This window comes from Desmodus rotundus, chromosome 10 (genome assembly GCF_022682495.2).
Source record: "Desmodus rotundus isolate HL8 chromosome 10, HLdesRot8A.1, whole genome shotgun sequence".
Lineage (NCBI taxonomy): Eukaryota > Metazoa > Chordata > Mammalia > Chiroptera > Phyllostomidae > Desmodus > Desmodus rotundus.
In genome coordinates, this window is record NC_071396.1 from 13,586,195 (window position 1) to 13,602,312 (window position 16,118).

The following is a 16,118-nucleotide window of genomic DNA, read 5'->3' on the forward strand; positions in this document are numbered from 1 at the left end:
TGGGGGAGGCACACAAGGTAGATAGATGGGTGTTTGGGAACTCCTTGTACTTTCTGCTCAACTTTGTTGTGAGCCCCAAACTGGTCTAAAAATAGTTAGTTAAAGCTAACTGGAAAAACAAAACAAAGTTTAAGGAACTTGGTGAATTTCCCACTCTGACATGTTATTTGAGAAAAACAGATTTAAAAATTCACAACTGTTTATAACGAAACCTCCCTTTCACTATGAAATTCCGAAAGGTGTGTCATTACTAAAGACAAGAGTCAAAGCCTGGGCGCGACAGTGGTCCCCACTTTATGGTCGAGGGAACACTAGTTCTGTAGGATGTTAAGAGGATGTTGGCGGAAAGTGTTTGGAAAACCCTGCATTAAAGGAAGTAAAGCAGTTTTTGGTTGCTGGGCCCTTTCCCTTTATGAAGAATCCCTCCGGGCCTTCCAGATGCTAATGCCACCGTGAATCCCTAAAGGGGGTTCCTGTACCCTGTATTCCCCAAGCTGCTGTGACCACAGGACCCTGTTCTGAAGGAACATCTGAAGGGACTGTTTTGAACACTAATGGAGAAGCTATAGGAGGGTCACCCTGGCTGGTTAACAGCATGGTCGTCACGGCTCACATTTTGATTCTGTCCCCTTGCTCGCTTGGTTTGGTTGCTTCTCTCCATTCCTCCAATTCCATCATCTCCAAACGTCACCCCAGTCCCCTAGAACTCAGAGTGCAGTGCCCACAGACGGACAGCATATTTCTCAGTAGTTTCATCGCCTATGTGGCGACAAGAGCCTCCCTCGATGGCCTCCTGGCCCCATGCTTCACGGCTGGCTGGTCTTAGCTGAGTCACTTGTTCGCTTGTTCACTTCCTGCAAGCTGGCCACAGCCACCTTCGAGCCCTGTGCAGACCTGGCTGCCTCTGAGAAAGAGAGGCATCGGATTTCGCTCTCTTCCTGTGGTGGGGGAAATTCAAGTCCTTTAAACGGGGTTGGGTGCTTCTCAAGTCAGCTTCCCCAGGCTCCCTCCCGACATTCCACCCCTGACTGCAGTGCAGGGGAGTTCCTGTGTTTCGTGAGTGGGAGCGCCAGTGCTATTCTGGGCCTTTCTTTCCCGGCTGCCAGCAGAGCAGGTGTTTTTCGTGGACCTCGAATGCTGCCAGGATCCACGCTGCCTCCTGTTCTGTGTTCAACACTTGGGTTTCCGGTGCTGCCAGAACTGGAGTTTTATTTCTCCATCTTTCCTTTCCCTTTGCGTGAGAAGATGAAGCCATCAGTCAGACCGAGCCACCATCTTCAATCTGTCTTTATGGGGAAGAATTTCAGATCTGCGTTTTCTTAATATTTCGACTTGCCCCCCCAAAGGATTTCCCTCAAAGACTGAATAATATTTGGATGTGGAAGACAATTTCTACATACATTCACTTCCTCAAGCATTAGGGAGCCGCTGTGTGCCAGGCACTGGGCTAAGTGCTGGTGACAAACAGGCAGGTGAGGCACAAGCCACACCTGGAGGCTGAAACAGACAGGAAACAAGCAGTTGCATCAGAGGGAGAAGTGCTGTGGGTGGCCTGTGCACAGGGGCCCATGAGGGACCTGGGGCGGGGGGAGGATGCAGCCCTCCGCCTGTGGACCTCGGGTGGGTGCCTAGGAGCAGGTGCCTTGAGCTGAGTCTAAAGAACTTTTGCCAGAACTCCAAGAACGGTGCATTTCCTTCAGGTAACAAATTTGTATTTATTTTCAACACATTGTATATAACCCATTAGTTGGGAGCAGTTTATTAATTTTCATCTTGAGATTTTAAGGATTCTTGCTAGATGGACGGCTGCTGGTGCCGAAGTGCTCATCTTGTCGAAAGGAGCAAGAGAGGGAAGTCACAACAGAAACGTCTATCAAGGTGTCTTAGGAACCACGTGGTACCCAATCACACTTGTATGACATTTTAGCATTTGCAAAGCAGTTTTGCATAGATTATCCTATTTGGAACTGACAAAAATCTTACAAAGTTGGTGGCGAGATTGTTGATGAAATGTGCTACAGTCAATACAAGTGTTCATTTCCACTGCCTCCTGAAGCTCTGTGAAGTGCCAAAAACAAACAAACAAACAAACAAACAAACAAACAAAAATCAAAAGAGCAAAAACCTATGGGGTCAAAGGGAACAGTGAATGAGAGGCAGCAGTGCATTTTTCTGAATATGGAAATCAGACGAAGCGTGGAGACTCACATAGAAAGGGAGCCACAGCGCCGGGTCAGAGGAGGGTACTCTGCAGACCCAGAAAGGCTCAGGACCAGGAGAGTTCAGCATCTGCTGAGTGGAGCTGCGGACAGAGGAACTGGTCCAAAGTCTGTCTAAGCTTTCCCATCATGCCCCAGCACTCCTCCTTGCCGCCCCGTGGAAACTCCCAACCTCATCCAGAGGTCTAGACGCAGGAACAGCTGACGTACAGAAAGGCAGGAGTGAGGCAATAGGCTGAGAGCAAGAGGGAGTCCTTTGAAAGTGCTTACAGACCCGTCCCCACCTGTCCCCACGTGCTGTTCCCCAGGTGTGTCACAGCCTCACCCCATCCGAGGAAGAAGAATGCTTCTTCCTGAGAGAAAATGTTCAGCTGCAATACCGAATCGCCAGCTGGAAAAGGGTGGCTCTGTCACCCTGCAGCTGAGCTCATTACCAAGCTTCAGTCCTGTCACTGATTAATGAGAGTGGCCATGCGAGAATTACTGGGCACTTGAGTGAAGACTCCCGGACGAAAGAGACCCAAACAAACCAACACATAGGAAAAAATGGGAGGAGACGAAGGCAGTGCAAGAAATGGGAAACAACCTTCAGAGAATAATTGGTGTCCTCAGAGAGATGAGATAAAACGATAACAAATTTTTTTAAATGAGGAAATTTCTCATAATTTAGAGAAATGCAGCAATCAGGAAATATTTTTATAACTAAAGGATTAATCCAGGTAGTCCAATAGCCAACTAATAGATTTAAGAAATAGAACATAGAGAGGAGAAAATGATCAAAGAAGTAATAGATGTCTCAGGAGAGGAGAGCAGGTCTCTAGATTCCAAGGGCCCACCCAGAAAAATAAATGAAGAAAAGGGCTACACTGAGTCATATCTTCACAACACCTCAGAACGCCAAAGATAAAGGGCAAACACGAAAAGTTTCTACAAAAGAGCAACAAAAACCTAAGTCCCACATTAAAGATTCAGGAATCAGAACGGCAGTGGAGACTGGAAGACAGTGAAGCAATGCCTTCAAAGTTTTGAGAAAGAGTGTTTTCCAACCTAGAATTCTCTACCTCACCCAACTATGAATCAAGTGGAAGCGTAAAGACATTTTCAGCCATGCCAGATCTCAACACTTTCACTTCCAGCTCATCCTTCCTTAGAGGCCACTAGAAAATGTGCTCCAGGGAAACAAGGGAGTAGCCCAAGACAGCCTAGGGTACCAGAGTCAGCAACAAGGAACCCATCGCAGGAGATGGGCGTAAGGAAGCCTCGGGGCCGAAGTGGCACCTGGAGAGTGCCAGTCCCCACAGGAACAGGGGCCAGAAGCTCCAGAAGGGTGAAGGCCAGGGGAAAAGGACACCGATGGGTAGCCTATGTGATGTTTGACCTTGTCCAATACATTTTTTAAAGATTTTATCTATTTATTTTTAGAGAGAGGGGAATGGAAGGAGAAAAAGAGGGAGGGAAACATCAATGTGTGGCTGCCTCTCATGCACCCCACACTGGGGACCTGGCCCCACAACCCAGGCATGCACCCCGACTGGGAATCGAACTGGTGACCCTTTGGTTCACAGCCCACACTCAATCCGCTGAGCCGCACCAGCCAGGGCCATGTTGAATATCTTATTCAGGGCCTTTGCAATTCGGTTGGAGTGTGGAAAAAGGTAGTGAAAATGGTATGGGAAATTGAGCAAACGAGAAATCAAGTAGTATAAGAAAGGGAATGTAATGATTATGCATAAATTGGCTCAACAGAAAATAAGACTTATGTATCAATAGTAATAATAATAAGGCAAAAAATAAGTATTGGCTTAGCCAACATTTTGATATAATTACGTCTGGGTGCCTGAGGAAGTAGCAGTGGGAAGGTAGGGTAACGTAGGTATAGAATACCTTCATCTTCCGAAATAGGAAGTCGAACGGTAGTGTGTATGAGACGGATGGCAGTAGGAGCAAGTTAACGCTTAGGGAAGAAACAGCTAAATAGAAGCAGCAGCTAAAGGAATGGAAAGGGGTTGCTCTCAGAAGAACGAGCCTGGAAGATGAACGGAGGCGGGAAGTGCTCTTGATCTGTTTTTGTGTAACAAATTGCCCCAAATATGACAGCTTTGAGCAATGACAGTTATTTTGTCGATTCTCTCTCACGGTTTCTGTGGATCAGGAAGGGGCTCTGCTGGGCAGTCTGAGGGGCGGTCTCTCGAGACATTGCCAGCAGATGCAGGAAATGGAGATGGACCTGGGGCTGGCGCACCGGGGCCTGGCCAGGCATCTCTCTCTCTCTCTCTCTCTCTCCTCATTAGTCTCAGGGCTTCTCTGTAAGGTCTCTCCAGAGAGATTTGGATTTGTTCATGGCACGGTGACATCAAGGTACTGCTAATGTGGCAGCTCAGAGTTCCAGAGGCGAGTGTCCCCCCAAAACAAGAAGTCAAACAGCATCGTTGACAGTTAATTTTCTGTGTCAATTTGAATGGGTCATGGAATGTCCAGGTATTCAGTTAAACATGGCTTCTGCATGTGTCGGGCTGGGGCTGGGAGGGATTTCTGGAAGAGGTTAGCCTTTGCTTCAGGAGAGGGAGTCCAGTAGATTGCCCTTCTCAGTGTGGGCAGGCATCATGCCATCCACTGAGGGCCTGAGCAGGACAGAAAGGCAGAAGAAGGAGGAATTTGCTTCTGTCTGACCTCTTGAACTGAGACATCTATTTTCTGCCCTCGGTTGTCGGTGGGCTTTAACCCCCCCCCCCCCCCCCCGCACCGTCCACCACGGATGAAGAATAAGACTACCAAGACATGATCTGCTTGGGGAGGAAAGGTGGCCAATCTCTCAAAGGAGAAGGGCCTTGATCCTTTCCCTCCATGGGCTTTTATTAGGTTCATTGGAATAGGAATGCAGATAAAGCTCATCAATCTTTGTCAGCCAGTAAGGATTAAACAATACAGGATTTACAGAGAACCTTGAGGGCTTAGTCTGAGCTACAGCCAATCAGCTAGAGGGCCATAAAACTTTAGGTGCCAGACTCATCTCAGGTCTGGACATTATCTTTTAAGCTGAGGATACAGATTAAGTAGGTTTCACAGGAATGTACTATTTTCCTTAGGCCTGATTCCCCAGGGAATCCGCCCCTCCCAGCACAGGACTGCACCGCCCTCTGTTAATGCTTCAGGCTCAAGTCAGACAGGGAAGTAAAGCAGCCAAGAGATTAGGAGACTTCTTGGAGACAGAATGAGGACTCAGGCTATTTCAAAGCCGAGGGGCGAGGGTCCATCACCCCCTTTTGCCACAGCCCCCGAGTCCTTCCCTGCGAGCTTATCCCTGGTGACCAGAGCCTGTCTTAGGTTGATCCTCCCTTGAGGATTCTTACCCGTCATTGGCTAGCTGGCCAAGCTCAGGGCCAAGCAGGGTGAAGTGGGCAGAGGTGGCACTTCTGCCAGGGAGATAAGCTTTGTCTCCTTCATGGCTTATGGTCCCAACTCTGACTCAGCCTTAACCATGGGGGGTTACAGCCTCCGAAACCAGGCAGGGCGGTTCCCAACACTCGGTGTTCCTGGTCCTCAGGCCTTTAAACTACACTCACACCATCAGCCTTCCTGAGTTCCCAGTTTGCAGAGGGCAGATGTGGGACTTCTCAGCCTCTGTAATTGGATGAGCCAATACCTTATAATAAATCTCTCTCTCCACATATGAGTTAAATACATATATTTATAATATATATAACTTTTTTGATATAATGTATAGAGTAGTATGGAAAAGTTTGTACATAACTTTTTCCACGCCACTCCATCAGCCAAAGCAGTCACGAAGGCCGCTCAGCTTAGAGGGCAGGAAGTACAGACGCCACCACTCCATGGGAGAATGTCAAGGTCACCTTAGAAAGAGTATCATGGGATGGGAGAGATCACTGTGGCCATCTTTGGAAAATACAATCTGTTATAGGTGGGGAATTGTTGTTTTTTCGGATAAGCCTTATAGTATTATTTGACTATTTAAACAATGTGCTGTGTTGTTTTTATAAAAATACAAAGTAAGTGTTGAGGATACTCTTATTATCCTTTAGCAAATGAGGGAAATGGTCTCAAAGACGTGAAGAGGATGCTTGAGATAGGGCTGGGACATGAACCGGAGCTCTTTACTGCTAACCAGATGACGAAGGAGAGTCACTCTCGTTCATATTGATGACCATAGCCTACCTCAGTTACAACAGTTGGTAAGTGGGCTGGCTCTCCAACCTCAGCATTTATAACCCGATCTCTTAGCCTGAATATTAGTATGAACTTTGAATGCAAAACATCAGATCTCAACTAAAGCAAAACCAAAGCAACAACACCATGCTGTCTAACATGCTATATCAGGTGCCTGAGAAATGACTTCGGTTTTTCAGTTGGTAGACCCTAGAATCAGTTACACTTAATGTCCTTCAGGGTGATTGGGCCTTGCACTTGGACTTTTCAATGCCCACCTAACACACACACACACACACACACAACTGCCAGACTAAAACACAGAACGAAAACAAAATTCTTTTAAACAAGGCTCTGCCTAGATTAGTAATGCTACCCTTGCTCATTTACTGAACATCTACCTGCACAAACCACCAAACTGTCCGGGACAAGATGTTGGACTTGCGCCTGTGATTGCTCAAGGCCTGAGTTATCAGTCCCCAAATCTGTTCCCATTCAGGACATTGCATCATTTGGACACTGACTCACTCCTTCTGAGGGCTGCTGCTACTCCCAGACCACAGCCAAAGATTAAGACTTCACTCCTGGGTGGCCAAGTATACTGGTCAAGCTTGAATCTGGTCTAGGAAGCATGAAGTCCAGATGCAGAATATAGATATGGGAAAGCATGTGGATTATTCCAGACATCCTCAAAGTTATACGCAGAAGTAGGTGATGTACTGGGAAGTGTGGGACTAGGAGGGGAAAGCTGTCAAAGGTCAAGTTTTCTGGCTTAGATCCTGTTTTTGCTTCCCATTGCTGGGATAACAAATACAAACTTAGTGTCTTAACACAATTCTATTACCTTACGTTTCTGGAGGTCAAAAGCCCGACATTGGTCCAGAGAGAGAAAGTCAACGTGCTGCAAGGTTGCTCTTCTTTCTGGAGGCTCCAGGAAGAATCTATTTCCTTCCCTTTTCCAGCTTCCAGAGGTTACCAGCATCGCTTGGTTCAGGGCCACCCTCCTCCACGTTCAAGGCCAGCAATGGCAGACTGAGCCTTTCTCACTTGCCTCTCTGACCCTTCCATGATCACATCTCTTTCTCTGACCACAGTCAAGGAAGGTTCTTCGGTTTGTAAAGTCTCATGTGATTACACTGGGCCCACCTGGATGATCTGATCTACTCTTCCCATCCCAAAGTCTGTAACTTTAGTCACATCTACGAAATTCCTTTTGCCACCTAAGGTAACATAGTCACAGGTTCCAGGAATGAGGGTGTGGACACGTCAGGGAGACATTATTCTGCCTAAGAGCAGAGTTTTTCAAACTGACCCACTAGTGGATTATGAAATCAATTTAGTGGAACACTGCCAGCGTTTTTCTTTAAAAGGGAATAGAGCCAGGCCGGTGTGGCTCAGTTGGTTGGGCATCAACCCATAAACTTAAAGGTCGCGGGTTCGATCTCCAGTCAGGGCACATACCTAGGTTGCTGGTTCTGTCCCAGACAGGGCACATGGCAAAAGCAACTGATCTGTATTTCTCTGTCACATCGATGTTTCTCTCCCTCTCTCCCTCCCTTCCCTTCTCTCTAAAATCAATAAGCATGTCCTTGAGTGAAGATAAAAAAATTAAAGGGAATAGAAATTAATAGAGTACAATGCATTTAGTAAGTATCCATGTTTCATAAAACTTCAATTAATTTTTATGTATTAGTGATATAAAAATGGACTTTACGAATTGTGGTAGAAAATGTATTTCTTACTGAAGGTCATGGGCAAAGCATTTGAAAGCCATTGACTTAGACAAGAGGATGATGAGAGTGTTAAGTAAAATAGAACATAATGTTAACAGCTAACATTTACCGAATGTTTGCCATGAGTGGTGCCTGCTCTGAATGCTTACCATTCATTAACTCGTGGTGTCTTTCCAAGCACCCAACGCGGTGAATATCGCCATTGCCTCCGTGTTGTGAATGAGGACATGATGAGGAATTAAGTGTCTTTCCTAAAGTCACACAGCTAGATTAGCACCAGGCAGTCTAGCCTCTAGCTCCCGAGACTGTATGCTGAGCACCACTCTGCAGTGGTGCTCCCGGGGCCTGAGGAGGAAGGCGATCTTCGTATCCTGTTACCCTAAGAACCGTTGCCCGAGCAGAGCATCTTACCTAAAATAAGAAACACCAACTACTGCAGAGCAGAACACAAACTTCTTATGTAACTCCAGGTGTGGGTCAGTGCCGGGAAAAGCATGGCAAGAGTCTCTCAACCCAAAGTCTGCAGTGAGCTCCCCGCTACAGGCTGGTAGCCTGAATGTCAGCCTAGGAGTTGGAGAGTAAGTGTGACGTACACCATTAAGACTAATATGTACGAAATTAATATTATTTCCTTAGAGGGGAAGAGAGGGAGAAAGAGAGGGAGAGAAACATGGACCGGTTGCCTCTTGCACGCTCCCAACTGGGGACCTGGCCTGCAATCCAGGCACGTGCCCTGACTGGGAAGCAAACCTGTGACCTTTCAGTTTGCAGGCTTATGCCCAGTCCACTGAGCCACACCAGCCAGGGCCTTATTAGCCTCATACGTTTGATGTTACTTCTCTTTGTAATGCTTCCTAATATTATAGTGTACAGTATCTTTTATCTACTTCCATACATTATAAAAATACTGAAGTTTATTCCATGGAAAATAAAAGAAGAAATGAGAAAACATGACCACCACCATTCAAACCAGACAGTGGACAAATGGTGTGTGGTTCCCTTTTGAAGTGAGGTGTGTAATACCTACTCTCAAGGATGCCCAGAAGGTTTTGTGACAGGCAGCAAGTTCTCGGGATTCTGGGACATGGTGTCTCGTGCACCTTCTGCTGAGCTGGCCTGTCCCCAGTATACCACCTCAGACTCAAGGGTAACTCTTTTCTGAGACTTGGATGTTGTCAAGACATAAAAATAGCAGAATTTGCCTAGACATGTGGGACAAAGAAGAGCTAGAAATGAACAGTTGAAAAGAGTTGGTAAACCCCAGAAAAGAAATTGAGGAAGCTGTGTGGAGTGTGGCGACAGGAAGTCGGGTAGAAATGGCTGTTGACCTGAAGGAAAGGGGAAAGAGAAGAAAGGATGAGAGAGAAGGAGACTCTCCAATAACAGGAGAAACGGTTTGTGGATGTCTTGTGTAATACATGGAGAAAGCCCTAAACAAATACTATATTACTGTCGATGTCTTATTTTGATTTAGCAAACGTTAACTGAGCGCATAAGTACTAGCCGCCTGGGATATAAAGATAAATAAGACCAGTCTGTCTAGTTGAAACACATTTTACACACCAAGGGTGGTTGGGATTGAATATTGAGTGTGTTTTATACTTTATAAATCTAAGGGTGCACCTTTACGTCTTACCCAGAGTAAGCACTCTATGAATATCTACTGAATTGAAATATTGGAGCTGAATAGGACCTGGTACAAAAAACACTGAACTGTTTGTGCATTCACCCCCCAAAAATTTTTATTGTGGTGAACTATCTATAACATAAAATTTACCACTGAACCATTTTACGTATGCAGTTCAGTGGCATTGAGTATGTTCACATTGTCGTGGGACCATCCCCCCACCCATCTCCAGAAGTTTTTCATCATCCCAAACAGAAACTCTGTCCCCATTACACAAAAACTCCCCATTCAACAGATTTTTATATATTCCTTCAATCAACAACTGTTTAATGAGCACCTATGACTCGGAGTGATTCTCCACATTGTGGGAGGTCTGGGTTACAGAATGAATGAACACATAGGTGCGTTCTGCCCTCCTGAGAATACAGTCTGGGGAGGGAGGCAGGCAGACCAAGAACCACAGGTGAAGAGCTAGGGTTTGCTCACTGCTGCCTCGACAGCAGGCACTTGGCACAGACAACGCTCCTGGAGGTAGGAAGACTCCATCTGCGGGATGTAGCTGGGTCAGGGCACCAGGGTTACCTTGAGACCTGAAGTTGAGTTGGGGGTGGTGGCAAAGAGTATTTCCAGCACAGGGACCGACACCGAGGCAGGCCCTGGGAACAGATGGGTCCCCCTCCCCCCACTCCAACGGGCTCCTGAAGCACAAAGAAACCCGAAGTAAGCCTGGAGAGGCTGCAGGAGCCACCTCCTGGGGGGCCCAGGGTGGGTCTCTATCCCCAGGGCAGTGGGAAGCCACTGAAGAGCCTTTAGCAGGGCCTTGAAAGATCCTTCACTCCAGGGAAAGTGTCAATGACGGACCCACTTCTCTACAGCATTTTATCATCGTGCTCCTGGCAAGTACAGCTTCGAACCACCTGTGACAGAAATATCGTAGTGTTTACATTATATAAATGTAAATTCTTTTGTACAAAATTTGTCGGCATTTATGTGTGAAATGCCTGTTCTAGGAACTCACCTTTAAGTAAATGGTATGACCCGACTCAAGATCTGATGAAGAAAAAAACTGGAAATTAGTTTCTTCTTGGGGCCCATCAAACCTCTGCTAGGATGGGAAGAAAGTATACCATCTTTCAGAAAGATACATAGTGGGGACCTAAGACACAACTGGCCTCCCTTTCCAGCTTGCCTTGACGGCACGGAAGTGAACTCCCCCAGTTCCTTCTGGACAAACGTAAATTAAGAATCTGGTTGCAAAATGCCTAATTGGCTTGCCTAGGCAATATTATCAATCATGATTCGAGAGCTAATTTGTTTCTAACTCATCTGCTGTAGGACGGCTGGGCTGCTTGAGTGCTTAGGAAATAAAGGCCAGGTTGAAAAGTTGTTTCCGGAGAGGAAGACATGGAGAGGTGAGCACCCCCAAGGTGACACTCGACTCTGCACCCTTGTGCCTTGCTGTTGTCAGCTGACAGTGCCTTAATGTCACCGCATGGATCCCTGAGCAATCTTGGTCACAGTGGATGGCAGGGCCAATCCATTGCCATGACAGAAAAGAAGCCTGTTTCCCCTGATGGGCATTCATTCAATGGCTTTCTCCTCACATCCTGAAGCACCGCGCTCTTTATTCATGCCTGGGCACTTGTGCTTTGTTAAAAATTATTTTTCCTAATAATAACAAAGCTTCGGCAGAAGTAATGTGAATAAGGCACCAGGTTATCTTTTTCCTCTGGCAATAATGGTGGCTGTGAACCTCGTTCACAGGTAGGCATTCAAGAGTCAAAAACCTCTCTAGGCCATTTGTTCCACATGACTTTGCTACTCCAGGAAAAAGGTGAACTGAGCGTAGTCTGGGCTCCTAATGAAAAGGGGTGTCCCTTACTAAGCCAATGCAACTAGTTCATTCCTGGAGCTTTCAAACTTATATTGTAAAGTCTTTCAATAAACACTGTTCCCTCTCAATTTCAGATTAAGGTAAGTAGATAATAACTTCCCCTTCTCCCAATGTCTATGTTTGATAAGTGATAATGATACGAATCCCATACATTTGTATAGCATTTTATGGTTTCCTATTTTCACATATGCGATTCTTACCCCTCACGGTCAGTTAGATGGGACGTGACCATTTCACAAGTTCAGAGGCTGAAGTTGAGAGAGGGAAGCAACTTTGCCTAAGTCACCTGGTGGCTGGATAGGAGGAGAGCCATCGGTCAAGCTATAGAGGTTCACGTATTCCACACGTCACTTGTCCTGAATGCCTCTCAGGCGAGGCCAAGAACATAACATCAGCTCTGTCTAGAAAATTAACCCAAACAGTTGTGATTTGCCAAGCCCGCGTGGTCCTGTCAGAGTCCACAGGAACATCTCCGGGGTCAAAGAAAACCCTAAGAATCTTCAGTGATTTTCCTCACAGCCCCGCTCCCCTTCTCAAGACTGAATGGACCCACTTGACCTGGGTCCGAGCGACCTTCATCATTTCTCACCTGTTTCACCCCAATGGCCTCCTAACCAGTCTTCCTGCCCACCCCGGGTCAAGCCCTCCAGTCCAGGACTCAAGAGCCAACGGCCAAAGACACAGTTATTTTGGCCTATTTAGTGTTGGCCATTCCTAAAATTTAGGAGAAGTCATATAAAAATGAAGATCACTTCCCTTAAAAAACGGGAAAGCCTCAGGGGTGTACAGTACAGCATAGGGAATATAGTCAATAATATTATAATAGCTAGGTGTCAGATCGGTAATTAGGGATGTTGGGTGATCACTTTACCAGGCATGTGAATGTCTAATCACTATGTTGCACACCTGGAGCTAATATAATAGTGTATGTCAACTGTAATTGAAAAATAAATTTCAAAAAGAGAAAAAAAATCTAATGGGGAAAGTTCAACAATCCCGGGTCCCATTCCCACAAGGCCATAGGTGGTTGCCCCTCTGAGTAGGGGCCTTTGCTCCAATTCTCTGAAATCTCCATCATTCCCCGGGAGCTCCTGACCTGAGACCAAGTAACCCTTGCCATGTAGCATCATGAATGAAGTTCTTCTTACATCTGGCCCTTCACTCATTTATAGTTCCTGCTAGAACTTGGAGGCGGACGAGCTTGCAACACTCTTCTGCTCATGTGATCTTTCTAAAATTCAGACCTGATCATGCCATCTCTTAGCTTAAAATTCTTTGGTGACTGGTCCTCACTTTTTTTATCAGTGGATGAAGCTCCAACTTCTTCACTCAGCTGGGTCCTTTTAAATCTGCGTCTTGGCTTCCTATAACCACTCTCTACCCTTACCCCTACCCCTGTTCCTGCCCCCCAAACTTTACACTCCAGCCATACTGAATTGCAGCTATGAGAGTGATTCTCATAAACACGCCTTCGCAGAGGCTGTTCCCTGGTCTGGAGTGGGCTTCCCTCTCTCTCAGCCCCGCTCACTGGGAGACTCAGCTCAGTGCCTTTTCCCCAAGAAGCCCATTGCTCTGTTCCCCAAACTAAATGCGCGCCTCTGTCAGAGCACATGTTACTCTGATAATAGAGTTGTTGGTTTGCCTGTCTCTTTCTCCTGTACTATATTCTACAAAATCTTGCTGGAACAGAGCGTGTCAGTTTTGACTTTGAACCTAATGATGCAAATTTGTTGGTGCAGGAGAAGGAGCTTGGCATGGGAGTCAGGCAACTATGATCTGACATTTTAGCTTTACCACATATTAAGCCTGGTGTAGCTCCTTCACCCCTCTGATCCTCAGTTTCCATGTTTATAAATCAAGACTAATACCTCCTACCTTGTGAGATTGCTATGAAGATTAGAGATGTTTGGTACAAAATGCCTAGCACAGTAGCTGGTCCTTAGCAGGCACTCAATCATTGGCAGTTAATAGCACAAATAAATGAATCAGGACAAAACACAGCAGTGTGAAAAGACAGCCCATCACAAATGTGCTTGGATAGAGCGAAGTGAAAGCAGGAAAGCGAAGGAAAGGTTATGTAGACACAGAATATACGCAGTGCCTAGGCAATTAGGACAACGCAGGAGGTACTTTGTTGGACTTTCTCCCCTTAGACCCCTAACAACTTTTAAAAAAACTGAGATGTAACTGACATATGCTATATTAATTTCGGGTGTGAGACATAATGATTCAAGATTTGTATACATTGTGAAATGATCACCACAATAATTTTTTGTGATGTGAACCTGTTAACAACTTCCAAATATACAATGCGGTATTATTTATTGTAGTCACCATGCTATATGTTACACCCCGATGATTTACATTCCTGACAGCTTTTAATGAAGGACTTGCCAGCTGGCAGAAGTGTGCAAATGATTGGCAGTTCTGTACGTAGAATAATGATATAATATCATCCTAGCTAATTACTGTTTACTTGCAAATGTCGTACACTGGCTTCTTAAGCGCGTATGCGAGGCTTTGTTTTGTTCTGGTTTTGCCTCTGTGAGTGTTCATGGGTGGGCAAGTGTGTGGACCAACCTACACCATGGACCCCCTGCTGACAATGGCTCAGCAGATGGTCAAAGTGGCTGGTTCCCCAGGTGGCCACACTAGTGCCCCAGTAGCCTCCTGGTGATAGTTTACTTCTTCTCCAAACTGCAAGCTCCTGCATGTCTGGGACTGTGTCATTCATATCTGTTTTCCCTGCCTATGGTATAGTGCTTGGTACCTAACAGGTGTGCAATCAGCATTTGTCAAGCAGAGAAATAGATGAATTGGGAATTGACCATGTGTGTAGGTGTCTGTAAAACTATGATATAGATACACATAAACACACGCTTTTACTCTAATTAGTGGGACCAGCTTTCCATTTAATTTGAATAGTTAGCTACCTATGGCTTAGGGGCCACTGTACTGGTGAGCGCCGGCTATAATTACCTATGTCATCACTATGTGTTTTTCCAAATCACAGTCCACTGATGGATCCCAGATGACACTTTTTGAGGGTGCTTATATCTGGAGCTGGAAGACTTTCTTAATAGTTTAATATCACCTTCTAAATAAACTCAAAAATATTTATGAAGCATCTGGTACTTAGCAATATTGATAGGAGTAACGGAGAATATGAAGTCCCTACCTTTGTGTTCTAACTATCCAACAGGGAAATGGATTTGGAGACATGGAACATTAGAGAAATAAACTACACAGACTTGGGCATGGCTACTCTTAAGATGAGTGTGAAATTACTTGTTATTTATTTACATATTTATTTTGCAGGTGCTATGTCAAGAAGACTCTGGAGATGAAATTTTATTATCACAGCTTCTACTTGATTTTTGGAGAACTCTCTCTTACAATGAAGAATTATTCAGTGTGCATCAGGGTTGTGGCACATTTCACATGTTTGTAGAGGATGTTATTCATTACTGAGCTTCTTGTTCCCCACACACTGCCGTTGTCTCGGAGAACGTGGACAAAAGACGCTGCACAGGTGCCGGAAGTGCCGAGTCCGCCCTGCTCCCTGCTCTGCAGGAACTCAGACTAGCTCCGAGGGTGCATGTGGAAGGAGAGGGCTTAGGAGGCCGTGATCACTTCCATCTCATTCTCGTGCAGGATGGTCTAAATATTTCCTTCATGCTTTTCTATCAGGGTCTGTGATACCGGCCAGGCATTGGTAATGGGTAATAGTATAGACTTCATAAACTGCTCATCACTCAACCTGCCTTTGTGTTTTGGTAAATACCATCAGTCTTCACCTGGTTAATATTTTAGTTATCAGAAAAGCCCTGCCCTGGCTGGTGAGACTCAGTGGACTGAGTGCTGATCTGCTAACCAAAAGATCGCTGGTTCAGTTCCTAGTCACGGCATATGCCTGGGTTGCAGGCCAGGTCCCCAGTTGGGGGCGTGCAAGAAGCAAATGATTGATGTATCCCTCACACATTGATGTTTCTGTCCTTCTCTTTCTCCCTCCTTTCCCATCTCTCTAAAAAGAAATAGATAAAATCTTAAAAAAAAAAAAAAGCCCTGATATCTTACTATTAACCACGATTCTAGTTTCCCTGCAACTTTCTAATGGGTACATCTTATTCTACAGAAGTTACATAATTTATACGAAGACAGAGACTCATAACATCAATGATAAGATGATTCAAATAGAAACCATTTACTTCAAAACTTTCAGCCCGTTGTGGTACTCAATTTTCATGTAAACTGGGAGCATTTTGTACCATTTAAAATTCAAAAAGTTTGGCACACTGTTCAAATTGCATGTCTGCTAATTCATTGTAAAATGGTTTGGGACTCTAATGCAAAGTTTTAAATATAACAAGTAAAATCTAAATGTGACTAATGATCCCTTAACATTTTGTCGGTGCCTCCCCTTTGCCCCCTCATTCACACCATGGGGTCAGCGAAGAAGAAATTCACAGACAGTTGTC